The 27,355-nt window shown below is 54.5% G+C and overlaps 1 long non-coding RNA gene across 1 annotated transcript in view; it reads right to left on the bottom strand.

The window, feature by feature from the left end:
• Window positions 1-1,687: 1,687 nt before the first annotated feature.
• LOC122168457 overlaps window positions 1,688-27,355 on the bottom strand; it is a 26,636-nt gene continuing 968 nt past the window's right edge. The window contains exons 2-3 of the long non-coding RNA XR_006171260.1: window positions 5,525-5,740; window positions 1,688-5,424 (exon numbers count right to left, since the gene is read on the bottom strand). This is a non-coding gene — a long non-coding RNA (uncharacterized LOC122168457). The remainder of the gene's footprint in view (window positions 5,425-5,524; window positions 5,741-27,355) is intronic.

Genomic DNA, 27,355 nt, shown 5'->3' with positions numbered 1-27,355 from the left:
CCGGAAAACCGACTCTCCGCCTGCCCCCAAGAGCCTACGCTCCACCCCGCGCATGCGCACAACCTTAAATTTTCAACCGCCCTTCCGTGGCTCTCCCGCTATCGGAAAGACCCCAAAGGGCTCCGTTGCCACCCCTCCGAGGCTCGGCGCCTCTCCTCCCGAAGGCTGCCCCCAGAACCACTAACTCCCATTACTCCCCGAGCCACACAAGGCCGCTGAACGCATTTCAAGCCGCCCGCCCGCCTGGCCACGCCCCCTCGGGCTGTACCACCGCCGGGGGAGGAGCCGTCCCTCACCACTGGGCAGAGCACACGTGACCCCTCCCCTCCCCTGGACACCCTGCCTTGGTCTGTCCCAACGCCGGCACAGCAGATTTAAAGGGGCCGCGCCGCGAAAAAGAGAGCCCCATTCTGAGCGCGAGGCTGCATGCTCCTGCTTCTCTCCCAACGAACCCGCTGCCCTTCAAACCCCCAAATCTGGGCCGCACGTGCACACCCGAAATGAAGCCCATCGTTCAGAAGGGGATGATAAAACCACTTTATTGCAACAGTCGCCAAGGCTGCCTTTGGTTGTGCTCGCACAGCCGGGCTGGGAAAGTGCTGGCTTCAAGTGCAGGAATTGGGATTGTACAAATGAGCATAAACACGTGCAGTTCCAGGAGCAAAACTCAACAGTAAAGGGATGGGATGGAGTGGTAAAGGGGAGGGCAAGGGAGAGGAGGAGAGGGGAGGGGAGGGGAAGGGAGGGGAGGGGGGAGAACAGAATAGAACAGAATAGAACAGAATAGAACAGAATAGATCCGATCAACAGAGCAGTCCTTCAGTGCAAACCACAGTCATGATGTGCATCTAGAATTCACAGTACAGTGCTGTCACTCAGACCCATCAGAGCAGAAGCCATTGGGATGTGTGTTTTTCCATCTCCTGCTGTGCTCTGTGTGGGAACAGTCCCCCTCTCTGCTTGGAGGGGCTTTGCCCATTGCATCCCATGCATTGCCCCATCGCTGCCAGGTGGTCGGATTCCAAAACTTTTTTGATTTGTATGAAGAAGGCTGAAAACCAACTCGGGGAAGGACAAGGTTTGTCGCATAGCAAAAACCCTGATCACCAAAGGTTGATAAAATCCACACTCTAGAAATTTGCATAAATAATTTGTCCAGATAGGAAATACAATAAGTACAAACCTGCTCTGTGCGTTGATATGTGTTTGCAAATGCCACGTTTATCTTCTCAAAGGGATGCACAGCTTTGCATTTGCCACGCATGGGGCTGACCTGGTCTTCTGTCTCTCCAAAGTAGAGAAAAGTCATTTGCTGGCATCATGAAAACAGACTAAAAATAGCTGGTTTCTATGGCTACTGAGGCTGGGAGACTCCTGAGGAACAAGTCTGGGTAGGTCCCTTTCGTGATGAAATCCAGGCAGTGGGATAAAAGGGAAGGACAATAAAAAGAGGTTGAAAGCTTTGATCCTCCATAGACACCGCAGAGCTCTCCATGTGAGTGCAGCAACTGCAGCGATCAGTGCAGGTTTATTAGGGGGGAATCAGGGAATTGTATAGGATCTGACAAAACACCTCACAGATGCACTCAGGAATGGGGTTTTCTCCCTTCTCTTCTCCCCCCCCCCTTCATAAAAGCTGCACCAGGAGGTGCCATGTGGGCAGTGCTTGGGTTTGCTGGAAGGGGCTGAGCTATGGTCCATCCATCCCCAAAGTCTGAGTGCAATGGGGACCCTCCTTCTGCACCCACCCCCGCTTGGATGTTTTCCCTGGTGTAAATAGGATTAAAGGAGGATTATTGCTGGTGGGAAGAAATGCATTTTTCAGGAGTGCTGCGTTCCTCTTCTTAAGGAGCAACGGTAAAAAGAAAAGGAAAAAAAGCCCCAAACCTGGAAAGCCACAGCATAGATGTCATGCAGTGTGCACAGAGCCAACGTGCAATGGAAAGCATGATTTGCATCTTGCACTTTGTACCCTTTGCATGACTGGGAGCTGCTCAGCACCCAGCAGCCAACTCATGGGTGGTTCAGCAGCCTCAGCTTCGGGCACCCTGAGGGTGGGAAAGTCTTGGAAAAGTGTTTGGGTATCACTGGAGGGACACCCAGAGTGTGCACTGCCTCCAATGTGAGTAGGATGTAGCTGCTGCGGTGCAGCCACTTCTGGAAGGGAGAAGCAAAAGCAGTGTGGATGAGCCAGAGGCGGTGTGTGTGTGTGTCTGTCACTCAGGAGAGCAAGAGGAAATCCTGAACAAGAAGCAAAATCCCAGCTTATGAAAACGCCTGGGGTTTATTGTGCAAATGTGGGGGAGAGAGAAAGAGAGGCAGGGAGAGCGTTTCTCTTCTGAAGAGAGCTGTCAGCTCCCAGCCCTCGCAGTCTCAGAAGCATCCCAGCCTTGTTAAAATGCTGCCAATGGAAAGAAAATAAATAAAATAAAATAAAATAAAATAAAATAAAGGAGAAAAAAAAGCCTCACAACTTTACTTTGACCGCTGCAGGATTGTCAGGTGGCAGCAGGAAGAGTGCAGCATCCTGGCAGGTTGGCTACAGAGAGCGGCAGGCTGAGCCTGGTGGGAAACAATACGCAGCTGAAAGGACCTTCACCATAAATCTGGAGGTCAAGGCATGATGATGGGGGAATCAAAAAGCACCACGAGCCGTTTATGAGCACAATAGAGGTCAATCCAGGAGCAAACCATTTTGCTCGGAGCCACGGTGGAAAACATATTGTTGCTCTGAGAGCTCCATCCGTGCAGGGAGGTGGGAAGTTCACTGTAAAAATAACTGTAGCTCGGGCTCCTGAGCATTCAGGCTGCACCTGCTTGATTTATTGTGTTTTCACATGCACATGTAATGGGTGTAGGTGAGCATCTGCCTGTCTTGCTTTCAAATCCTACATTCATTCACTGGAGATGGGAGCACTAGAGACACAGGGACAGCCCAAGCAGGCACAGAGCTGCCAGTGTGCAACCACGGTGTGCTCCTGAGCAACCACAGAGCTGCTGCACACAGCCAGTGTGCAACGTGGTGGTGTGCACCATGCAGGCGTGCATGGCACGAGCAGTGTGTGCATAGTGTGTGCACAGAGCAGAGTGTGCTGGGCATGCACCGTGTGCAGTGTGTGCAGCATGCATGTGCCATGGAGAGCATGCACAGTGAGTGCATAGCATGAGTGCAGAGCCTGCAGCAGAGTTCTCAGCTCATCTCTTAGCACCCAGGAGCCCTCAGAGCACTCCCTCCATGCACAGAATCCTTTGCAGGGATGCTCTCTGTGCATCCAGCTTGACACAGAGCCTCGGAGCAGCTGTTAGCTGCACATCCTCTGCTGCCAAACTGTGATGGATCTGCAGTCTAAGAGGTTTAGCAGTGAGGGTTTTGAGGTCACGAACTTCTCCCGCAACCCACAGCAATATTTTAGCCTCTGTGAAACCCGACTGAGCAAAAGCTGCCCATCATCTCCCTGAATCTCACCCTGCTGCCAAAAAAGCCCTGAGAGGGGTCATCACCCCACATCTTCACTAGGGGGAACCAACTGTGTGCCCCCAGGAGTGGGGCACCAACAGCTGAACCCGAAGGTGGGTGCATCAGCATTAACCTTGGTGTCTTCAGCTTCCCTGGGAGCCTCTGTGTGCACTGCAAAGTAAAAGGCTGCTGCAGCCTCAGAGCTCCCAGAGGACACATTACAGCCTGCATTAACCACAGCATTTCCCACTGATCTGTGCTTGCCAGGCTGAAATCTGCTGAGCTCCACGGTGATGAAGGCAGGGACACCTGGCCAACACCCGGAGCCCAGCAGGGAATCACCCAGTTCACATCACCTGAGCTCAGAGAGGGGAGAAACAAACTGCCCTCTGAGTGCCCCCAACCCTGGGGTAGGTTCACAAGGACCAGGCATTGCTGCCATCCCACAGCCAGCATCCATCCACTGCTTCCCACCGCAGCCCACAGGCACGCAGCAGCGGAGAGGATTTAGAGCTCCTCAGCTGCACCTTCTGTTCTTGGCACTTCTGGCTGCTTTTTGTCCTAAATCCTTCAGATGAGAAAATAAAATACGGGCTGTGTTGCTTCTGGGTGTTGGCTGAGCCAACAGATCTCCATAGGGCAGCTGTCACTGGTGGCTACAGCTCTGTTTGTCATGTGCAAATGTGCTCTGAGAGCCCTGGGAAAGTCGAGCTGCTTAACAAGGGGGGGGGGGGGGGGGGAGAATTGCTCTCCAAGTGTGCTCAGCCCCCTCCGTGGGAGCTCCCAGGGGGTGTCAGGCTGCTGCAGTCCATGCCCCCTGCTCCAGAGACGTGTCCCCCAATTATTTGCCCTTCCCCACAAGCTGTCCCTCCTGCTTTTCTCAATTCTTGGCCATGGCAGCACCGAGGCTCCAGTGTCTGAAATGAGATCTCGAATTTTGGGTATAAATGGGACCAAGGATGCAGGCTGGAACCCGCCCCAGCATCGTGATACCGAGACCTCAGCAATGTCCCCAGATATGTGGGGACCCTCACCAGGGGTCGGCTGCTGGAGAACATCTGTAGGACAGTCCCTGAAAGGCACAGAATGTGGGGAGCTCCTGTATGGCTTTAACCGTAGGTAGGAAGGATGCACAGAGAGGGTGGAGGGGAAATGGGGACCCAGGGGACCTCAGGAACAGCCACACAGTGCCAGGCGAAGGCAGTGGGAGCAGGAGCAACCCTAGGGGTGAGCATCTCCTGCCTGGCACCCGTGAGCATCGCTTTCAGCCTCCTGTGATTGGGTTCTCCATATAGAGAAGGGAAACAGCAGGTGGAAGAACTTAAGGATTTCTGCTCTGGAGCACACGGTTGTGCCAGAAATGTCCCTGCAGAGAGCCCCCAGTGACACCACCTGGAGGCTGTTGGCCTTTGTGCCAACCATGAACTGGCTCCTGTTGGACTGCGTTGCTCAGTGGCACAGGAATGAATGCCACCACCACTGTGTCCCCTGCACGAGCCTGGTTGTGTGCTTGGTGATCCCAACAGGCTCTGCTGTGCTGCAGCTACAGAGCCAGGCATGGCTGAGAGGTGGAGATTGGCTTCTTGCAGTCCCAGACATTTGCTTGAGAAAAACTTAATAATCTAAAAAAATACATTAAAAATACAGCTTGCTTGTATGTTCAGCCAATTCTGCAGCCGTGAGAGCACTTACCACCCTGAGGCAGCCCACCCCCCAGCACTATTAATCCATGCAGGACATGGGCTGGCTCCAGATTTCGGAAACCCTTTTAGGGTTTGTCTGCAGAGCAGTGCTGGGGTGAGGGCAGGGCGGTGGGGAATCCTCCTCTGACTGCAGCTGTTGGGGTGCAGAGGGCTCAGTGCATGTGGCAGGATGGCTGCAGCACCCCAATAATGTCTGCAACATCAGCTGGTGCCTCCCAGTTTGAGCACTCCCATGTTTCAGCTCCCTCCTGGCCAGGCAAATGTCTGCAGAGAGAAAATGAGCAGAGCTGCAGACTGAGTGCATTAGGGCAGATGGAGCTCTCAGCCCCGTGCTGAGCCCCCCAACACTCTCTGCCCCACACACCTCTGCAGCACAGGGATCCCTATAGAGGCGACAGGAGAGGGGACAGCCAATGTCCCCCAGCAGCTCCGATGTCCCACTCCTGTCCCAGCTGCTTACACCGCCGTCTCCTGCTCTGCACTGGGTTCCTCCTTCTTCCTCTTCATCTTGCAGAAGCCATGCAGCCCGCAGAAGCAAGCAAAAGTGAATTGGGGCATCACCTGGAGCATCCAAGGGGACCTGGATGGGAACAGGGAGAAGGGAGAGAAATCAGGGCAGCTCCAACAGCATGAGCAGACAGGTCCCTAAAATCCTCAAAGTGGAAAACCTCCCACTGGCACATCTCTCTGCCAGTGGAAAATGATGGGATGAAAGCCAACCTCAGCCCCTATGTAGAACTGGGGGCAATCGGGACAGATGTGAGGACAGCTTGCAGTGCCTGGTGCTGGTTTGTAGCCCCCCCATGGACAAGGAGCCTGGGACCCTTTTGATAGCACAGCACCACAGGCACAGCATGATGGGGCACAGCTGAGAGCGTTGTCCCCTCACTCAGTGTCCATTTGAAGCAGAGAAAATGATGCCCCAAAGCACAGCCCCAGTGATGGCCCAACAGCTGCAAAACGCGGCGATGCAAACGAAAGGCTGCTTGGCTTAAGAAAAAATAAAACAGCACCATCTCCCAGAAATGCTATCTGCAGCAAAACCTTTCTCTTCTCCCTGCTTTCCTCTGCAGCACTTGCACATCTCGCAGGTGATCAGCCCTACGCCTGCCCACCCCACATCACCTCCCAGCCCCACACGGACAAGGTAACACACAGAGCTTCAGTTTATCCCACCTGTGAAATGGGCACAAAGTTATCAAAGAGCCACGTGGGAATCTCACTGTATGAAATACTTTTGCATCCAGACCCACAGCTCCAACAAGGAGCAAATTCTACTTCTATCACTGCCCCCTCCCCAGCTGTTGCCAACCAGCTGGGTACCTGCCGAGCAGCCCCATGAAATACTGCTACCTCTGGAGCTCGCAAATAATGACAACAGGCTCTTCAATGAGTCTCTCTCTGGCTCTGAATGCCTCTCAGCATAGCGGTGGGTCCCTGTGCCTCTCTTTGTGCTGCTGCTTTTTGTTAGGAGCCCAAGAATGGGGATCTGGGAGGGAAGGGCTGGAGCTGAGGGCCATGGGGATGGTGGAACCCCTGGGTTGGGGCACTCAGTCCTGATCCCTATGCACCATCAGATCCTTGCATGGCTCATGCCACACCATGACGACACCATGTCCAACAATCTGTTACTCATCAAGAGAATGGGGCTGTGCAGGATGTCCTGAGCACTGCTTGGTCCCCTCGTGCCCACTCTCACTGCCCCATGTCACTGCATCCCAGTGCCACCCACATCACAGTGCCACCCATATCCCTGTGCCACCCATGTCCCTGTGCCACCCATATCCCAGTGCCACTGACATCCCAGTGCCACCCCCATTCCTGTGCCACCCATGTCCCTCTGCCACCCACATCCCAGTGCCACCCCTATTCTTGTGCCACCCATATCCCTGTGCCTCCTATGTCCATGTGCCACCCATGTCCCTGTGCCACCAATATCCCTGTGCCTCCTATGTCCATGTGCCACCCATATCCCAGTGCCACCCCTATTCCTGTGCCACCCACATCCCTGTGCCACCCCTATTCCTGTACCACCCATGTCCCTCTACCACCCACATCCCAGTGCCACCCACGTCCCCACACTGCAAACACAAAGCATCTGGGGGGTCGGGCTGCCAGGACCCCCACACCCAGAAGGGACCCATTGACAGATTCGGAGGAGTTTGTAACGCTGAGGCTTTTCAGGCTGACCCTCTGCCTCCCATTCAGGCAGCAGACAATGATGAATGAGCCCCAGAGAATAGAGGCAGCCCAGCTGAGGCTGGCGCTCCTGTTCTTCTTGAAAAGGTGGAAAAAGGATCCTGAAGGAGCAAGGAATAATTAAAAAAATAAATGAACCAGCTTGGGCAGCAATGACAGAAACCCTGCTTGATTTGCAAGGGCTGGGCATGTTTCACAGCCCCACGCTGCCCTTTCTATTCAAGGGAGAAGATCCTTTGGATAAAACTCCGCTGCAGCAGAGAAAATGCGAGGAGCATTAAAAATGTAAAGCTCGAGAATTCTCTTTAGTCAACTGCATAACCCCAGGCCGTGTTTGTCACTGTCACGGTGATGAATTGGGAGCTGTCTGGAATCAGCATGCTCACTTTAATAATGTCACTTTCCTCCAGCCCTAAAAAATGTCTTTGCGAAGCAGCTGGACAGAGCCTGTCCCTTAGCAATGCAATTACCAGCCTGGGCTTTGCTTTGCATCCATGCAATGCTCACAGTGCACCGAAATCTCTGCTCCTCCTCCTCCTCCCCGTGCAGGGGTTTGTGATGAGGGTGCACAGCGTGCACAAAGGGAGGCAGAGCAGCGGCATCTCACCCCAACGCTGCTTTCCTACCCCAGCCCGGCTTTGCTTTGCTTTGCTGCTTTTATTTTTGGGGGAGAAACGCAATCGAGTGAACATTGGGCTGGAAAGAAACCGGCGTTAAGTTTTGCATTTTAAACTCTGGGTTTCAAAAGCCGCCAGCGTGTCGGGGTTTTTTGTCTTGTTTTGTTTCTTTTTCCTGGGAAATGGGATCATTTGCAATGGAAATGGGTCTCTTTTATTTTATTTAGTTTCGGGTTGGTTTTTTTTTTTTTTCTTTTCTCGTTTGTTGTTGTTGTCCTTTCGGAGGAACCGAACGGAATTCAGTCGTTTGTCATGAAAAGTAGAGAAGCTCCCAGCAATTTGATTCCGGTTTGCCTTTCACTGCACCTCTGCAGCTGGGAGAGCTGGGTGTAATGGATGCTATAGGGAACACAGGGACTTCGGAGGGCTTTGTGGGTCACAACCCCAGAGCTGCTCTGAGCATCGCAGCACCATACAGTGCCCCCTAAGCACGGCACCCCATGGTTCCCACGCAGCACCCATCACACAAAACCCTTCCCCCTCTCCTTGCAGCCACAGCATCCACCCAAATTGGTCCTTATTTCCAAGCCATCATTTCCTAGCATTGCTTTCACCCCCCCTCCTCCTTTTACAAAGCACGGGCATCACGCTGCTCACAGCCCAGCCTAAGACAAAGCCAACTTCAAAGCAGCCTCTCTAATGAGCCGGCAGCGCGTTGGAAACCCGAGACCAGGGGGATGAAACCGGCCAGAAAAGAAGCGCTGTCCCTTTAAGGAGAGATAATGAACGGCCAGGCTGTTGCTTGGCATGTTTGCAGAGAAGCGCTAATTAAAACATCGCTTCTGTAAAGTATGCTGATCCCATTGATTCTTCCCCCCACACAGTTAATTTGCTGCTAGGAAGGCAAAGTCGCAAGGGCCCTCATTATAAAAATTTCACTGGCTGCAGCTAATGGTTGTAATTAATAGGTGCAATAAATTCCAAATGGGCAGCCGGGGTGTTCATTAGCTGCAGGCTGACTCAGCACCGGTGGCCTCACAGTTACTAAATAATCCATTTCCAGCAGCCGGGAGGAGGAAGGCGCCCCATGGCACATCCAGAATCACACAGAATCACAGGATGGCCAGGGTTGGAAGGGACCTCGAGGATCACAAAGCTCTGACCCCCTGCCACACGCAGGGCCACCAACCTCCACATTTCATAGCAGCCCAGGCTGCCCAGGGCCCCATCCAACCTGGCCTTGAACACCTCCAGGGATGGACGGGGCATCACAGCCTCTCTGGGCAGCTGTTCCAGCACCTCACCACCCTCACAGCACAGAACTTCCCCTGACATCCAACCTCAATCTTCCCTCCCTCAACTTCAAACCATTTCCCCTTGTCCTGCAGTTATCAACCCTTTCGAAGAGTTGGAGCAGAATTGGAGGAATAATTCCCAGCAAGGCGAGGATCCACTTCTTTTTGTCTCATTTGGGAAATGCCCATGAAATCCCCCTCCACCCCAGTGTCTCTACCAGCAAAGCAGGGCAGGGTTTCCCAAAAGTGCATCGATGCTACCTGCAGCCAGACACAGTGCAGCAACTCCCAGAGCCATGCATGCCCATGCAAAAAGCAGCTCTCACTGATGTGCTGCAGCTCTGCTGCCAGAGCTGTGGGTTGTGGCATGCTCAGAGGTGTGCTGGCAGTGCACACCCAGGCTCCTCGGCCCCCTGCTCCATGCTGAGCATCGTCCTCTATGGGACATCCACGAGTTTGGATCACAACTCTGATTACAAAACAACGGCTTTGTGGTTCGTTATCATCTGGCTGTAATTAAAGCATTCATTGTTGGCACTCCTTCTTTTGGTTATCTCTCAGGATTGATATCCACGGGGCTGGGTAAGCCACTGAGAAACTGCTGCTGTTTGTGCTGCTCTCCCAGCACAGCGTTACACTGAGACCTGGGCACGAGCCAGGTGGCCCCTGCCATGCATGGAGCCAAACTTAGGGCTGGTGACACCAGGAGGGACAGCCAGGGTGACACTGCAGCTCCAGGCACAGCAGCACAGCACACAGCTGCAGTCGTTCCTCCCTGCAGGGCAGCACACAACAAGCCCCAGCCTTGCCCAGGGAGGACAGCGGATGCCTCACTCTAAGCAGTGGTTATTATCTGTAATTAGCAACGTGTCCTGCTCTGCACGCTCGCTCCTGGGAGCTCAGGAAGGCTCCAGCAGTTTTCTTTGCTGGTGAAAGAGAACTGCCCAGCAGCAGCCTGCAGCTGCTCCTCTTCTCTGGAGCATGGATGGAATTTTGCTCAGCACCTCTTGAAAAAGAGGTGCATACCCACATTGTCTGAGACGCTTTGAAAACGCCAACCTGGCCTCCTGTTTTATTTAACACCATGAATGTTTTATAAGCACAGCAGCAGAGGGGCTTTGCTTTGCTGCTCGGTGCTCTCTGGAGCCGATCTGCACAGCGAAGGGAGGCTCTGAGCTGAGACTGTTCACAGACCCAAATGGGAGAACTGAACTCCAAAATTTGGGTGAGCAATACCAGCAATGACCCTGTGGGACTGCTGCAGCCAGCCGGGATGTGGCGCTCATTGGGGACACAGAGGCCACAGTGTGGTTGAGCTGAGAGCTCACCTGGTGCTGGCAGCATCTCCTCTGCACAATGGACCCCAGCCAGGGCTCCCTGCCAAGGCTTTTTGCACAGTGAAGTTTGCACAGAAACACTTGTCCTGAGCACATACCCCCCCCCCCCCCTCACCTCCTGCATGCCCCGCTCGGATGTCCCTCTGAGGATCAAACAGATGGAAAAGCAGAAGCCAAACCTTGCTGCTTAAGCCTTTGTGTGCTGGATCTGCATAAACAAGGGCAAGGAAGATGGAGATTTAGCATGCAGTCACCACAGCCCTGGCTGCTGAGCATTGGATGCCCTGAGAAGCACCGCTCCAACCCCCCCATTGCTGCAGCCCCCCAGGACACAGCACTCCCTCTGTTTCTCCTCCCTGCTTGCCTTGCTACAAAACAATCAACAGCATAAAAGGGAGTGAGAGCAAGTCTCAGGGGTAGCATTGCACAGAGACGCTGCTGATAAACTCGCACTGAGCTGCTTTGCACAGCAGCAAACATCCATAGAGGCTGCTGCTGCTCCGGGGTGGGCACTCAGGTTCTCCTGTGCTTCTCAATGCTTGGGAGTGATTGAAGCTCAGAAATGGGTCTACACCCAACACCACATCCCCAGTGGTGGATTTGCAGGCTCTGTTTCCATGGAGCAAAACCCCCAACACGGGGCCAACAGCACCTGCAAAGGATGCATTGGATGGAGGGGACTTTCCTTGCTGCTTCCCTGCCCAACACGTAGAGTTGCAATGAAGAGGATGTTCCCAAGCTGATGCTTCACTGCTCTTTGCTATTCCCTCTGCTGTGGCAGCAGCATCCCCAGCTCCCAGCCTGGGCACACACAGCAAGGCTGTGCACATCCAGGGGTGCAGCCCTCCTTGGTGTGAATGGCGGCCATTGTGACGGGTGAATTTTCTGAATGAGCAAATCCTCATTAAAAAGTAATTAAAACAGCCCGGCGAGGTTGGCTTAATTCCTTTCGTTTTGACTGATGGTGTTTGGTTTTGATGATTTATGTGGCACAGCCGTGCCAGCTCTCATGCTTCCATTGTCGGAGCTCATGGGATTTCATGATTCCCTTCCTTCCACACCTCCTTGAGTCATGGGATTACAGCGAATCTCAGCCTTCATTTTTTTTCAGTGACTATTATTTTTAAGGACGCATTCCAAGCTGGTGAACTCAACTTGAAAGCCTGACACCTAATGACTCAAAGCTCAGGAAGTGGAGGTGGGGAGGGAGAGTGGGGAAGAGAACACAACCAAACAAAGAACTGAAAATCCCTCTCTTCCTGCACGGAGAGCTGGTGGTGACCCTCAGCTACGGCTTGGTGGCATCGCCCTCCTCTCTCACACTCAGTGCTGCCCCATGCACCTGTGATCTGTGCAGATTTTAATTAAAAGTGCACATTTGCCAAGTTCTGCCTATCTCACATGCTTAACTTGACGCCCTCAGGGCTGCAGGGCTGGGTGCAGCGTGGCACAACCCATTCAGCTCCAGGCTCCACAGCCTCCCCAGGGGGGTCCCCGTGCACCAGGCTGATGGGACGGAGGTGTCAGAGCTTTTCTCAGCCACCTGCGAACCCTATCAGACAATAGCAGAGAAAAGTCTGCTGCCTTCACCTGGCTGCTTTGCCCATCGCCCCTTGCAAATTCCCCCAGCTCTCCGCCAGCCACTTTTGTTCCACAGGGTCTGCAGGTGGGGATGCTTTGAACGGCGTGAGAAAAGCTCAGTGCAAAGAAAAGCTGCTCCCTCCACCGTGCGCTGAATGGGGACGGAGGCGCCTGAAAGGCCGTGCCCCCCACCATCCCCATCCCCTTTGTCTGCCCCTCTGCTCGCCACCCCCTGCCCCATCCGTCTTGCTAAGGCCCCGCAAGGCTTCAATGCCCCCTTTCACTCGGTATTTGTTACCAAATAAATATGGGTGATTAAAAAGGGATCAGGAGTCCATGTGGTTTGCGGAGGTGCCTGGAAGGTGGAGTCCCTCCCCTGAGTAGCCCATGGCTTTTCGCCCTACATGAGTTAGGAAAAGCAATCACATAGGAATAAAAAGCCATAGACCACAGCAGAGGGCTTACCGAGGATAAGCCAGCAGTCTTTGGGGAAAGAAAAGGCAAAAGAGGGGTAAAAAGAAAAACAGCTAATAATTACGTAAGGCTCTGTCTAAGCTCTCATCTCCCCACAATCAGTTGGAACACAACCTGCTGCCCAAGTGCGGAGCTGCACAAAGATGGGAACCCCCCCCCCAGCCAGCCCCTATGGCAGCTCTCAGCACTGCTGCAATGCTCTGCCCCGTGGACTGAGGCAGGAGAGCCAACCCCATCCCCCAGCAGTGCCTTCTCTGCTCCTTACACAGCAATGAGCAGCGATTATGGAAACAGCCCCCTCTCACAGCAGAGGCGATGCTTAGAAAACAACGTGCCATAGCCTCAATCAAGGGCAACGAATCCAAGGAGCAGAAAACGAGAAGGTTTATTTTCACTTTGCCAGCTCTCCGGCCATAGCCCTACCTTATCTCCTTTGCTAAACACTGGGTGTTCCCCCTCACACCGTTCTGGGCTGCTCTTCAGATGCCAATACACCTTGCAAACCTCGGGGCACGCTGCATGGTTGGCGATGGAGCAGCGCAGCCGCACACCTGTGGGCCAGGTGCTCACTTGCAGAGAGGAGCAGCAGCCTGCAGACTCATCCCTTCTGCAGACAGGAGCTCGGGGTGCAGCTGCAAGCTGTCCTGGGGCTGTTTGGGAAACCTGACCCCGAGGCCCTTGCAGCAGAATGGGGAACAGGAGCCGGCTCACCTGGCAGCACGGCGGGCGGATGCGTGGTGTGGAGGGAGCGAACAGAAGTGTCTTTGTCGGGGAGACAAAGGGCTACAGAGAGCCCTGGCAGCAGAGCCACCTCCTGCAGCGCCTTCCCTTTCTGCCTTCAGGAGCCTCATCCCTCCCTGCACGTACCCAGAGGCAGCTCAGGACAAGGTGCTGCAACAGGCAGTCTCTCCAAGACTCCATTCCTTCATTTGTTCTTTAGGGAAAGCTTCTGTGCTGCTCCACACCCAGGGGAGCTCCTCCATCATCACCTCGAACCTTCACAGATCATACCTGCAGAATGCACAGGCTCTGCCTTTATTCTCTCCCCCAGCCCAGACTTGGGCTTGGTCATCATGACTGCTAATTGCCGAGGGCTGATAAGGTCAGCTCTGCTGTGGAACCCAGGAAATTCCCCTTCTTGTTGCTCTGCCAAAATCCTAGGGGAATTCAATGTTTCTAAAACAACACAGCCAGCAGATTTGGAATTGGGAAGGGTTCTGCACCCAGACAGGTTCTGAACACTGCAGTTTGGATAGCAGTGACCTGCAAACCAAGCTTACGAAGCACAGTGGTAGCTCTCAAGCAGCGCTTCCCAAGACTTCACCTCCTTATACACTCCCATATATCACTACCAAGAAGGAAAGGCAGCTGCATGCAAACCTCACGACATGGCCACACTCAATTTGCAGCCCCTTGTCACATGGGCAGAAGGGTCCTGAGCCCCACATGGTGCTGTGGGAAGCACCCATGGGTGCTGGGTGCCCTATACCCACCTCTGTTCCCTCACCCAGCACTGAGCTGCTCCCAGGCGTGCGCTGAGGATGCAGCCCACATTTCCCAGATCCTCATACATTGCAGGGTGGGGGGATGACTGTCAAGCCAGACTTAACATCTCTTTGAGGTACAGCCCTGCTGTGGCACTCAGCTCCGGGTGTCTGCAGCTCCACCTTTCTCTCCCCACCACTGGAGTACTGAGAGCGCACGCCCCTATGAGCGCCACCAGCCCCACACAACCCCCACAGGACCCAGAGGAGCCAGGCAGCCCTCAGGATGACCCAGCACCTACCTGCCCACACCTCCCTGGGGCTGACTTCACCTTTGGCAGCGCAGCATCCTCTGCGAGGGAACACCACCACACCGACGGGGCACAGGGGATGGGGATGGCATCGCCTGCTTCCCCCTGCAGCACTCAGGCACCACAGGGATGCTCCATGGGCAGGGAAGCATTCCCAGCGCTCTGAGCTCTGCTGCCTCACTCCTGTCCCCAGTGCCCCATCCCCACGTCCCCGTCGAGCCTTGCTGCACGGGTGCATACTTGGAATGGTTGTGCACCGAGGGGCCGCGAGGGGGGGGAGGGGGGTGTGGGGGGTCAGGTATTTCTCCATCCCCAGCTCCACAGAGCCGGTAACAAAGGCGCTATTGAACGGCAGCCTCTCTGGTCTGTGAAGCAGAAACCTCTTGTATCTACTTCAGTGCCTTTGATCTAACTCCCCCAGTGGGATAGATATTACTCATGTCCTGCTGCTCGGGTACTGCTGCCAGAGCGGGATGGGGGGAACCTGCTTCCCCTTCTCCTCACCCTGGGGGCATCCCAGCTCTTTCTCTATAAACCCCCTCTGCCCCACAGGTTCCCCTTCCTGGCTGCGTGGGGCACAAGGCATGGCACAGAGGTGGTGGGAGTAGCGCTCTGCACCTCGCATTCCTCTCCTGTAATTAAAGCCGGTGAGCTGGGTGGAGGGGGGAATTTCCCAGAGGGTTTTACTGGCGTCTGGACAAGGGTCAGACAATGAGAACATTTGACAAGGTGCCCAAATCCACTGTATCTTGGATACGCTCAAAGCCTCCCCTGTGTTTTTTGTCCCGGGCGCTGCAGGATGGAGGTGGGGCCCTCGGAGCAGGTTGGGGGGCTCTCAGCCTTCATCCCATCAGGGCTGCCCTAAAAACACCTGCAAAGCGCTGTGAGCATTGGATTGCACTGCATCTCCCCCCAGGGTCCCCCAGGAAACCCCCAGGAAGGCATCAAACACCTCAGACACCTCACCTTGTGGTGCTTTAAAAAACACTTTGCTGCTTTCAGCAAGAGACCTGCAAGCTCCCCATGGAGCTGGGGGCACTCTGGGCTTAGCCTGGTTCTGCTGGTCCTGGGAGACACAGGGATGCTGCAGCAAGCTGCCTGTGTATCATCCCAGAAGCACTGGAGTGCTTTTGGAAATCCTATTCCCAGCTGGTCTGCAGAAATCCTTGTGCCTGGAAGATCCCATCAGCACGCAAAGAGCTGCATGTGGGCATCACCTCCGAGGCTGTCAATGCCCACATTGTAGTGACCAAAGGGAGGAACCCAAAATTCTAGCACAAGTTGCAGGGAGAGCTGAGATGGGCACAGAGCTGGGGCTGCCCCGTCCTGCTGCAGTAGCACACAGCAAACAATGGAACAGCTTGATGGATGGATGGATGGATGGATGGATGGATGGATGGATGGATGGATGGACAAATGGATGGATGGATGGATGGATAGATGGACAAATGGATGGATGGATGGACCAGTGCTCAAGAACACAGAGGGGCAAAGCCAAGTTCCCCCTATAGGAGCCTACAGCATCCCAACAAGGAGCAATCAGCTTTTCTTTTGGGGATCACCTAAAGCCCCCAGCCCCCTCCCCAGCCCCACGCTGCCCACAGGGTGTGTAGGACCAAACTCCTGCGTTGCTTTTAAACTTGAAGTATTATAACTTGGGGAGCAGTTGAAGTCAGAGTTGGGTGGAGATCCATTTTCAAGCTGTCTTGACAACAGGCTCCAGCACAGCAAGATTAGATCTACTAATCACATTTATAAGGCGCCCAGGATCACGAATTGGGTATTTGGAGAATATCTGTCATTGTAACAATGTCATTTTCCAGCCTTCAGCGTGCACTGCTGTGTCCTCCAAGCCTATTGGACTTTTTGTTTTTGATAGAAACGTCCGTGTGGGGATGAGGAGGCTCAAATGTATTCGTGGTATTGCTGCTGAGGTGCATGCTGTCTGCCACTCGTGATATTGGGGTGATATTGGGGTTATTTATGGATTTTTATCAGCTTTCTCATCGCCTGAATTTACATGCATCCCTCAGCAAGCAGACACAGACCCACTGCCCTCAAAAGCAGGCTGCTGCTGTCTGCAGCAAAGGGAAACACCTGAGAGAGACGTGCTCAACAAATCCATGCTTGCAGCAGCGGTGCAGCAGTCACAGCATTGCATTCCGTGCACAGCAGCTGCTGTTCACCTGCAAGCACTGCAGCTCTGCGTTCCTCCTCGCACTGAGCGCTCTGGCAGCCACAGAAAACCCAAATCCTCACCTTGCAGGTACACATGAGATCACACACTCCTCCCAAAACACACAAGGCAGCAGAAAACTGTTCTGCTTTCTTTTAAGGAGAGGAGATCTCTTCATTTTCTAGCTACTTTTGCAACTTGCTCCGTGCCTGCGGGTTGCTCTGCCTGCCTCTGCAACCTCTCCCATGGGGTGGGTTATCGTCTGCCAGTGGGTCCAGGCCCCCATATGCCCTTAACTCAGGGAATTTTGTAGCAAAACCTCCCATCAGCTCAGCCTGGCCAGCAGCAGGATCCCAGAGGACCTCCTGCTCCAGGGATGACTTTGGGGAGCAGCAATGTTTGCACAGAAACATTCAACTCTGAGCCAGGAGGAACAGTCTGCAAATCCAGACAGTTTGTACCAATGGGCTTCAGGTGCAAAACCAACTCTGAGAAGTTGCAAGCTTGCTCTCCTGCTTTTCCATTTGGAACAGTGTCACTTTCAGTTCTCCTTTGCTTTCAGCAAAAAGCCCAACCAAAACAGAACAAAAAACCAACGCATTTCAGGTGATTGGAAGCACAACGCATGGGTGAAACAAAATGCTCACCAACCCCAGAGGATTTTGCTTCTCAAAATATCTGCAATTTGACTTGACCCCTCCGTGTCTCCATGCTCTGCAAACCCATCAGATGCATCTCAGAATAGGACCTGCCCTTGAATTGAAGCCCTTACAGCCCTGGGAGCCCAAAGCCACCACGCTGTGCCCTGGATCCCATTACAGACCCTGCTGTTCCCTCAGCCCCATGCATACAGTGTGGCTGTTTGCTCCAGCTTTATCTCTAAGTGGAGGGATGAGAAAGGCAGAGAGGGAAGGGACGAGAAAATGTCCCAGATCTGCTCCTACAAGCTGCCACAGAGCCCATTAGGAGAGGGCAAACGCAGCTTGGGAATCCAGGTAAGTCACTCACTAACAAGATCCTCCCGGGCCTTTTAGCACATTCCTGTTCACAGCCAGTTCAGTTCCCAGCTGTAATTAAGTCTGGGCTGAGGCAGGAGATGCTGCAGCCAAGGGGTGGGGGGGTCTGTCTGGGGTTGCAGGAGCACACAGGGCTGATGAGAAGTGTTCTTTCTCAGGCAGGGGATGAGAGCATGCAGCACAGCAGCTTGTGATGATGCCCTGAGCTGTGAGTCAGCTCCTGGGCAGGACACAGCCAGAAGCACCCATTGGGGCCCTGCACTGCAGCCAGGCAACCCCAGCCCCTCTTTCTGGCACTGGGGGATTGCAGTGACATAAGTGAGAGAAGCCAGAGCCTGCCCACAGAGTGCTGCTCCACCAGCTGCAGCTGGGAAGGTGATGGGCTGCCCATGCAGGGGCATGCGAGGTGGAAAGGTGACCTCACGCAGCCCTTTGTATCCTATTTCACCAATATCTGTGCCCAGTTTGGTGGCCGTGGTCTCACTCTGGGTCCTCAGAGTCCCCACTCAGGGGTGGCACTCAGGGAAGGCGCTCCCCTCGATGGATTCATCCCCACCTCGCTTCTCAGCCTTGCTCATCTTCCCCCCACGTGAAAAAAGGAGCGGTGTCACCTCTGAGGTGATGCAGACAGGAGGTATTTGTGTTTCGTCTGCCGTCGTTTGCCGTTCCCAGCGATTTGTCACGCTCTGCTGACAACTCACTGGGGACCCGTGACACAGTGTGCCACCTATTAGTATGAGGACAAATCCTGACAGAGAAAGCATCCCTCCTCCACCTCGGAGACCTTTCCTCCTCTCTTGGTTGCCCTGCTGGACACCAGCTGCTCCTTCCTAGGTGACAAGGGACAGCCAAACCAAGGGGACACAAACCATACGTGCAGACCCAGAGCGTGATGTGGAAGTGCCCTGAGCCCACATCAAACATTTTCTCCCTGCCCAGAGCCACCCCAGTCCTGGTCCCACCCTGCCCAGTGCCAGCATGTTGTCACCAGAAGGTGACACCTCCAGCTCCCCGTGGCCCCAAGCCCTCCCCTCTCCTCACCATCGCCTGTGCCTCCAGCAGAGCAAAATGCTTATTCTCCTTAATGTGCTATTGCAGCCCAGACAGGCATTGCACACACACATGCACACACACACTGACACACTCACACGCACACAGTCTCTGTGCTACCCATACCAAACCCCTGCCCAAACCACGGGGGACCACTCTATTTCTCCACACCGTTTCACCCCCAAGACTCCACCGCTCTCCCTTTGCTTTCAGCAGCCAAGCACGGATGAAATAACAGCAGGGATCAAATGACACCGAAATCAAGGCTATTCCTACCTGGCAGTCATTGATTTCCTTCCCCCTTTGCTGACATCACCGCTCCCTTCAGGTTAATACATGCACCACTTTCCTTATCTCTGCTCAGGATTACCTCATCGCAGCAAACCCAGCGCGCTCGCTCCTGCTCTGCCAAATGCCAGCACTGTGTCTGAACTGCAACTTCCCAACCAGAGGAAGGATTTCTCCAAACGCTGTTCCATCAGAGCCCTGATCTCTCCCTCATATGCTGACACACGGCTCTTTTTTTCTTACAAATCAGCTCTTTGCTCTCCAGTGCATGCTCCTGCTCCATGCAGACCGGATCGTTCCCTTTGCTTGCTTCTTGCACTTCAAACTGCAAAAGTGCTGTGTGCACACACACAAAAAACTTGGAATGCGTGCACACCAACATGTGCAGGAGCACTCACACAACTGCCCACCTCGCTGCTGAAATACAACACTTGCAGGGCTCCTCAGCTCATTTAGCTGTATGCTAACGTGCTGCATGCAAACCGTGCCCATAGAAGCAAGGTGAACGCACACAGATGCATGTAGTCTTCACAGATACTCACATCCTAATGAATTTTGACCAGCTGCTGATCGTTCTGCCCTAAAACAAAGAGAACTGACATTCTTTTTTGGCTAAGCACACCTCGTCCCCAAGAACAGCACCCCTGCGAGCCAGTGCCGTCTATTGGCTACAGCGTAAATATTTACACCCCTCTGCACACACACAGACACACACACGGACACGTTTCCAAAGCACAAGAAGCAGGAGGTGAAGAAGCTCTTTGCAGCGCTGCTGCGCGGCCGCAGGAGGCGGTGCAGGTAATGCACGCACTGCTGCATGCAGGTGCGGGTGCACCGGTGCACTTCTGCCTCTCACCCACACAACCCCACCACGCAACGCTCCGAACAAAGAGAGAAAGAGAAAAACGCTGCCTTACTTTCTTCCGCTTATTCTTTTTTGGTTTTTTTTTTTTTTCCCTCTCTCTCTCTCTTCTCCTCCTCTATTTCAGGACTTTCCGCTGGAGGTGATGACGGAGAGGAACTTAACGCGGCCGGGCGGAGTGGGGGAAAGCGTTTCGTCGGCGGAGCGGAGATGGAACAAAAGCCACGGGAGCGGTGCTGAATAGGTGTCCTCCTAGTTGTCGGGAATCGTGTGGCTGTGTGTGGCGCGGGCGGGAGGGGCGGTGGGCAGCGGCCTCCCTCCCTCCCCCCCTTCCTGGGGACGGGGTGAGCTCAGAGCAGAGGGACCCTCCGCTACTCGCACCGCACCGGGCTGCGGAGCCGAGCGCACGGCCGCACCCCGCAACAGCGTGTGGCCACCGCGGGGACAGCGGGGATGTAGAGATGGGGACAGAGGGGACACAGAGACGGGGACAGAGGGGATGCCGAGATGGGAACGGCAGGGATAAAGTGATGGGGACAATGGGGGATCTGCAATGAGGATGGTGGGGATATAGGGATGGGAAAGTGAGGATACAGGGATGGGGACAGTGGGGATACAGGGATGGGGACAGAAGGGATACAGTGGTGGGGACAGTGGGGATGCAGTCATGGGGACAGTAGGGACACAGTGACAGGGATACAGTAATGGGAACAGAAGGGATATAGTGATGGGGACAGTGGGGACAGAGGGACACAGCGATGGGGATGCAGTGGTGGGGACAGTGGGGATGCAGAGATAACAGCAGCAGGGATACGGTTGTGGGACAATGGGAATACTGTGATAGGAACAGCGGGGACACAGTGATGGGGACAGCAGGGATAAAGTGATGGGGACAATGGGGATACTGCAGTGGGGACAGTGGGGATACAGTGATGGGTACAGCAGGGATACAGAGATAAGGACAGCAGGGGCGCAGCGATGTGGACGGTGAGGACACAGCGATGGAGAGAGTGAGGATACAGGGATGGGGACAGAGGGACACAGTGATGGGGACACAGTGACAGGGACAGCGGGGATATAGTGATGGGGACCACGGGAACACAGCAATAGGGGCAGCAGGGATACAGAGACCAGGACAGCAGGGGTACGGTTATGGGAACAACGGGGATGCTGTGATAAGGACAGCGAGGACACAGTGATGGAGGCAGTGGGGATACAGTGATGAAGACTGTGGGAACACAGCGATGGGGACAGCAGGGACACAGCACTGGGGCCGCCCGGTGCCCTCTCCCCGTTCCTCCCCCTGCTTTGTTTCCATCCCAGTCTCCCAGCCAGGCAGACACAAAGAGCCTCTGACCTGGGAGGAGAAATACGCCTCGCCTCCTCTTGAAAATCCGCCCCAGCGCCCCGAGGTGAGCTTTTGGCAGCAGGGAATTAAAAATAGCTGCTGTGGCTCCAAGTCGGAGACAGCACTCCTTCCCTAATGAGTATAATTAGCACGGAGCGGATGGAAGCGCGGCTCCCCGGCTGCTCCCCGTGTTGCTCAGTGTCTCCGAGTGCCACTCACTGACGTCTCCTCCATGCACGCTGGGGAAGTGGTGTTTTCCCACATCCAGGAGCTGTGCCTGGATCAGCTCCTTGGCTGCCCCGAGCTCTTCCTCTGTCCCCGTGACACAATAAAGGTGTTCCAATGGAACGAATCCCCAAAAGCACAACCCGAGGCTTCTGTGTTATGCGAGAGCAAAGAGAAGTCAGATCTGGGACTTTTTCTCCTGCTCGCTTCTATCCGTTCTCTGAAGCACTCATAAATCCTGGTTGTACCAATGGGGGGCTCAGGAGGGGGGTCAGGCAGGCTGCAGGCTCACAGTGCCCCACAGATCCTCCTCCTACGTCTGTGTCCAACCACCAACAAGCAGAGCATCGCCTCACCATCCCCTGCCATGGGGACAGGCATGGGGACAAGGCCACCTCTCCGCTTTCTGCCCCATTGGTGACCCCAGAGATCTCAATTCTGCTTAAGCACTGATTTTGGCTGCGGGTGGGCACAGCACTGAGGATACAGCAGAGTCCACCCAGAGCATCCCTCCCTGAGCGTGGTGCAGACGAAACCCCTTTGAGAGAGATGCGTTGGGCAGCTCATTAGCTGATGGGGTTAATGAACTTCTCTATGGGTTCCCTGCAGCCAGGGCTGGGCACGGGGTGAGCTGTGGGTGCGTCAGGTCAGGAGCTGCTGCACCTCTCATGGCATCTGCTCAGCTCTGACACGGTGCTCACTTGGGCTTTTTTTTAATTGTCTTGATGTCCCTCATTTGCATAATCCCCACAATGCAGCGCAGCAGGACTTTTGCTCTGAGCTAATAAATAGATGACAAAAATAAATGTGTCATGTAAGATTTGCTTCCATTTCTTTCCCCCTTTGTGAGCGAGCTATCACCAAGAAATGATGCTGGCGGAGCTGATCTCCCAGGAGCTGTCAGGCTGGGCTGCCTTGAGCAGCAAAGCTTGGTTTTGCCCATGGAACACAACTTGGCCAGATGTTAGAGCGAGTTGTGCGAGCTGAGAGCAGCAGGAGGAGGAAACTGCACTCCTCAGTCCCTCTGCATTGCTCCCTATTGAGATGGTCCTGCAAAATCAGCCCCAGGGCTGCAGGCAAAGGGCATTCAGAAATCCATTGCTGCGGTTGCAGTGTGTCCATGTCCAGGCAGGTGCTGGCAGTGCTCTATTTTCAGAGTGATTTTCTTCAAAATCACCACGCAGCTCTCGGTGCTTGCAGTGGAGACGGCACCATTTAGGAAATGAGTTCCCTGAGCCAAGAAAAAGAGTGATTGCTCAGCTGTGAGCATCCAAAGGGACTCCTGAGGCTGGAACAGCACCATGTGTTTCCTACAGGATGATTCCTCCTGCAAGACTGTATTTCTCACTTCGAGGAACTTGGCTGGATGGCACCCAGTGAACCGGAGGGAACAAACTCAAAGTCCTAAAGGAGAGGCTGAAATCCCATCCCCAGGGCTCTGCATGGCTGCATGCCCTTGGGGCTGGGATGCATGGCAGCAGTGTGGGGTCAGGGATGAACTGCCTAACCCATCTCCATGCAATGCAGGATGTGGATGTGAGAGCAGAGAGCAGCAGGACGCATTGGGTCCCACAAGGTTTAGGAGCTTTGCACCGGGTGCTGGCAGCTCTGCATCTCTTAGGCCATCTTTTCTCCTCCCCACAGCCCTGTGAGTCAGGAGGATTCTCAGCTCTCGTATAAAAGCATTTCCAACTGTGTTGTTTGTGCTGGAAAATGTGAATCCTAAGGGGTAGGAGCTAGAAGAGAAATAAAGACCTGATAATATACGAGCTTCCCTTTTTTTTCTTTTCTTTTAGAGCCCTGGCCCGCTTTAAATCACTTTTATGGCCGTACACAACTGCCTTCTGGCACGCGGATGCTCAAGCCTGGTGTTGCTGAAAAGATGGATTCACAACTGCTGGTCAGTGGAGGAAGAAGCAGTGTGTGTGCTTCCCAAAGCATCCAGTGCAAGAGCTTCAGCTGCATCCATTGGTATTTCACACGTCCTGGGATGGGGACCCCTAGCAGACAGACTCCACGTCCTGTTGGTGAGGTCTGCAGCCAGTGCCAGGTGGGTTGGTGGGCGCTGGGCAGCACAAGGCAGTGGCAGGAAGGTGTCAGGAGGAACAAAACGTGGAGAGAGGTGGAAATCAGATGAGTGATGGGTGCGAGGCGCAGAGGAGCGCAGAGCATCCCTCCAGGATGTGGTGGATAATTTCCCCCTTCCCCAAAGCACTGCGGTGAGGGGATGGGATCATCCATCTTCATTACATCCCCAGAAGAGGATCTGTCAGGTTGTGGTGTAAAGGCAATCGATAGCCCCAAGGGCTCACTGCGTGCTGGGCTGTGCTGCACACGTGTGCTGCCCCTGCTCCCTGCTCTCCATGGCACGGGGGACACCAGGTATTGCCACACACTGTCTGCACCCACATGCTTTTTCAGCTCAGACCAACCAGGTGTTTTCTTTTCCCCTTCTTGCCACAGCCTGGCGCCTTGCTGATTCTTTTCCATCAGCTCCCAGCAAAGCTCTTGCAAGAAAACCTCCCAGAAGAGCTTCTCTCCAGGGAGCAAAAACCCCCACTGAAACATCGACCTGCTCACATGCAATCACATGAGCCCACCTGTACTGCACACCTAATTCACACCCAATGCCCACAACACCTTCTGCAAAGATATCCAAGAGAAGCTCAGCACGGGACACACTCCTTGTCCCCTCTGCCTTCATGCAGAGGGCAGGAAGGTAACCAATGGAAGAAATAAAGGGGAAGGTCCAAACAACAGGTGATGCTGAGCCCCAGCAGCACTTGGGCTTGCATCCATTTATCTCACTGAATGCCCACCCTTGGGACCGTTCCCTGGGCAGGTGCCTGTGAGCATCCTGCTTTGCAGCAGGGAGATTCACTGTTTGCAGCTTTCAAAGCCCCATGCCCAAGCCCCTGCTGCAAAGCAGAAGTCTCACCCAAGATGAGCCCCATCCATCTTCCTCTCAGCTCGGCCGCACGGCTAAAAACAAGCCAATAAAGTAGCAATCACCTTGGAGCAGCAGCAGCTCTATTAAAGCACAGCGGGCTGCAGCACCTGCGCCCCAACTCCACAAACCAAAGCCACGAAGCCTCCTCCTGCTCACTGTGCCCCATGACATGGTGTGAGGACCCAGCCCTGTGGCCCCAGGCCTGGCTGCACCCCACTCTGCTCCTCCACGGATGCTGCCTTTCCATGTATAGCACACAACCAGTTCCCAGCCTGCAAAAAGGGCAGTGCTCACCTTGCACCTCTGCTCTGTTCCAGCAGCTTTCAGGCCCCACTTGGGACCCCCACCCACAAGCTGGGGCTGCTCCTGTGCCTCCTTGAAAAGCAGAAGGGGATCACAGGGATGCGTTGTGCTGGATGTTTGCATCAGTTCCCATTGCAAACGCTCGTTTGTCATGTAGATCTCCTGGCATTTTTTTAAAGGGTAGATTAATTTAGGGGAGTTCTCAGATCCAATTTCCTCTGGCAATGGCTCTATTAGGCTGTGCACAGCAGAGATACAGGCTCCCGTCCTCCTGCTGCTACTGATGGAATTTGATTCCACGCTGCCAAATCTGCAGGGCTGCAAACACATTCTCACTCTTGATTAATGTGAGTAATTTCTGCTTGAAAGAAGGTTGAAATGAGCAGCCAAGGGGAAGCGAGCGGTGAGGGTTCCCCCCCACATCCCTCCTCCTCCCCCATCCCTCGCCGCTGTTTGCATTTTCCCAGCTCTGGCATAGAGCTGAGGGATAAACAAAAATGCTGGCCCCGTTTCAAGAGCAGCAGAAGGTGTGGGAGCAGGGGGCACCTCGCTGGGTACCAGGCTTTGCTGCGCTCCTGCGATGCAATGCAATGCAAGGCGAGAGGTTTGGGGCTGAGAGGAGGAGCAGCACGGGGTGGGCTGCACGTGGAGGTGCCTGCACAGCTCTCTAGATAGGAAGCTGCTGTATTGCTGCATGCCAAGGCGGGCTGTGACCCTGCTCAGCACCCACAGCCCCACCTGCCCCACGTGGAGCTGCTGTGCCATAGTGGCAGCTGGATTGGGAGCTGCTCCCCAGCAACGTCCTGGCTCCTCCATCCCCTCCCTTGGGAGCGGCGGTGGCTGTGCATCTCCTTTTCCATTTATTTTCATAAGGAAGGAGGAAGAGAGAGAGAGAGACACACACATCCTAATCTGGCAAAATGTCAGCGAGTGATTCAGAGAAGAGGCGAGCAGCAGAGAGAGACGGCCCACACAGGAGAATTGTTTCTGATTTCCAAATGTCAGCATGTCCTTTAATTAAATGCTGATTAACAGGGGACGTGATCCCTTGCTGCTGGTTAACACCGCTCTCCGCGGGGCTCCAGGGCGATGCCACAGGCTGTGTGCACCCATGGGATCAGCTGGGGGAATGAGGCCTGGGGTTTGCACTGCTCCAGATGCACTGAAAGGTGCTGGTTCTGCTGCTGTGCATCTTGGTGACACGGGGGGGGGAACCCTGTTGTGCCCTGACCCCGTTGCCCCATCTGCCTTCTGAGCAGGGCTGTGGTCACACTGGAGGTTTATTATCTCTGGATGAAAGTTGCATCAGATCTACCACAGGGAAACTGCATGCAGACCCCGATGTGAATGCTCTTACTGCTGTCAGAGCAGCTCTTTTCTTCCTCAGCTTCTCTCTGTTTTCCGTACACTTATGCAAAGCTGCAAAAATGCCGTGGCATTTCAGATTGCCAGAAACACCATTGTGCTTCAGATCCCCCAAAACACCACTGCATTTGGGATCCCCCAAAAACACCTTATGCGTCTAACAGCGTCCCAAAGCCCTGTCACCTTCAGTGCTGCTCTTTGTCCTCTGGGCTGGAAGTCAACGGAGGTTATCCCTGGGGTTAGGAGAGCTGTATCTGCCCTGGGTGATGGCAAACCCTCCCTTGACCCTAAAAGTGGAGAGCAGATGTACAGTCCTAACTGCATCTCCTCTCCCTGACCCCATTCCCTTGCACTGGGGTGGATTTTCCCCTGTGGGGCAGGGAGGTGGCACACGGGTGCAGCAGCTCTGTGGCATTTGGGATGGTTTGGGCTGATCAAGCTGTGGGTTCTGTGCTGGGTGCTGACTGAGGTTTGCAGGGCTGCTGTAGTGCTGCAGGTTGCTATAGGGCTGCTATAGGTTTATGGAGACCACAGGGGCACGCTCTGCTCTGCACCCCAAGCATCTGCTGATCACAAGTTGCACACTGAGGCTCTCAGCCTGCTCGCAGACATTCACCCTGCACAGCCCCACGTTACACCACGTGCACGGAGCACCTCATGCAAGCAAAGCCCACGAGGTGACGAGGCTGCAATCACATGCCAGACAGGTTTAAAGCTGAAGAAACAGCCTGTACTTAAAATCACACTTTCCAGTACAGCACAGGAAAAGCTTTCACGCTTATCTCCCCATCTCCAACCGCGCACGGCTCTGCGCGTTGCCCCCTCCTCTTCTCCCTCCCCATCACCTCGCAGAACAGCGAGGCCGATGCTTGGCTTTTCGTCCCGGTGCCCGCGCATCTCTCAGCAACAAGTTCGTCCCGCAGCGCTGCCGCCTATTCCCAAGCGCCACCTGACGGCACCGACTTCGCCACTGAGACATCAGACACGGACACAAAGCAGCCCCACACCGGCAGCGGGGCCGTGGGGATTGGAAACAGCAGCGGGGTTGAGCGCATCCTGCTTGCAGCGCCTCGCTCTGCGCTGGGGCAGAGCGCAGCTGTGATTGTGCTGAAAAATCGAGAGCACCAAAGTTCCTCCAAGCTGCCCAGAAATCAGACAGGTGCTGCTTGGGGCACCCCTGTGGCTCTTCCTCTCTTTAATTCTGCTTGAGAAAGCAGCTCTGTGTGTCTAACTGGGGGGGGCAATAAGCCCCACGCACTTCCAACCCAGCAGTGGGGAAGAAGTCACTACTTTCTTTGGGGGGGGGGGGGGGGG

The sequence above is a fragment of the Centrocercus urophasianus genome, unplaced genomic scaffold, assembly GCF_019232065.1.
Source record: "Centrocercus urophasianus isolate 14NV4802_14NV808 unplaced genomic scaffold, USGS_Curo_1.0 seq_42, whole genome shotgun sequence".
Classification (NCBI taxonomy): Eukaryota; Metazoa; Chordata; class Aves; order Galliformes; family Phasianidae; genus Centrocercus; species Centrocercus urophasianus.
This window is presented reverse-complemented; position numbering and strand designations above follow the sequence as displayed.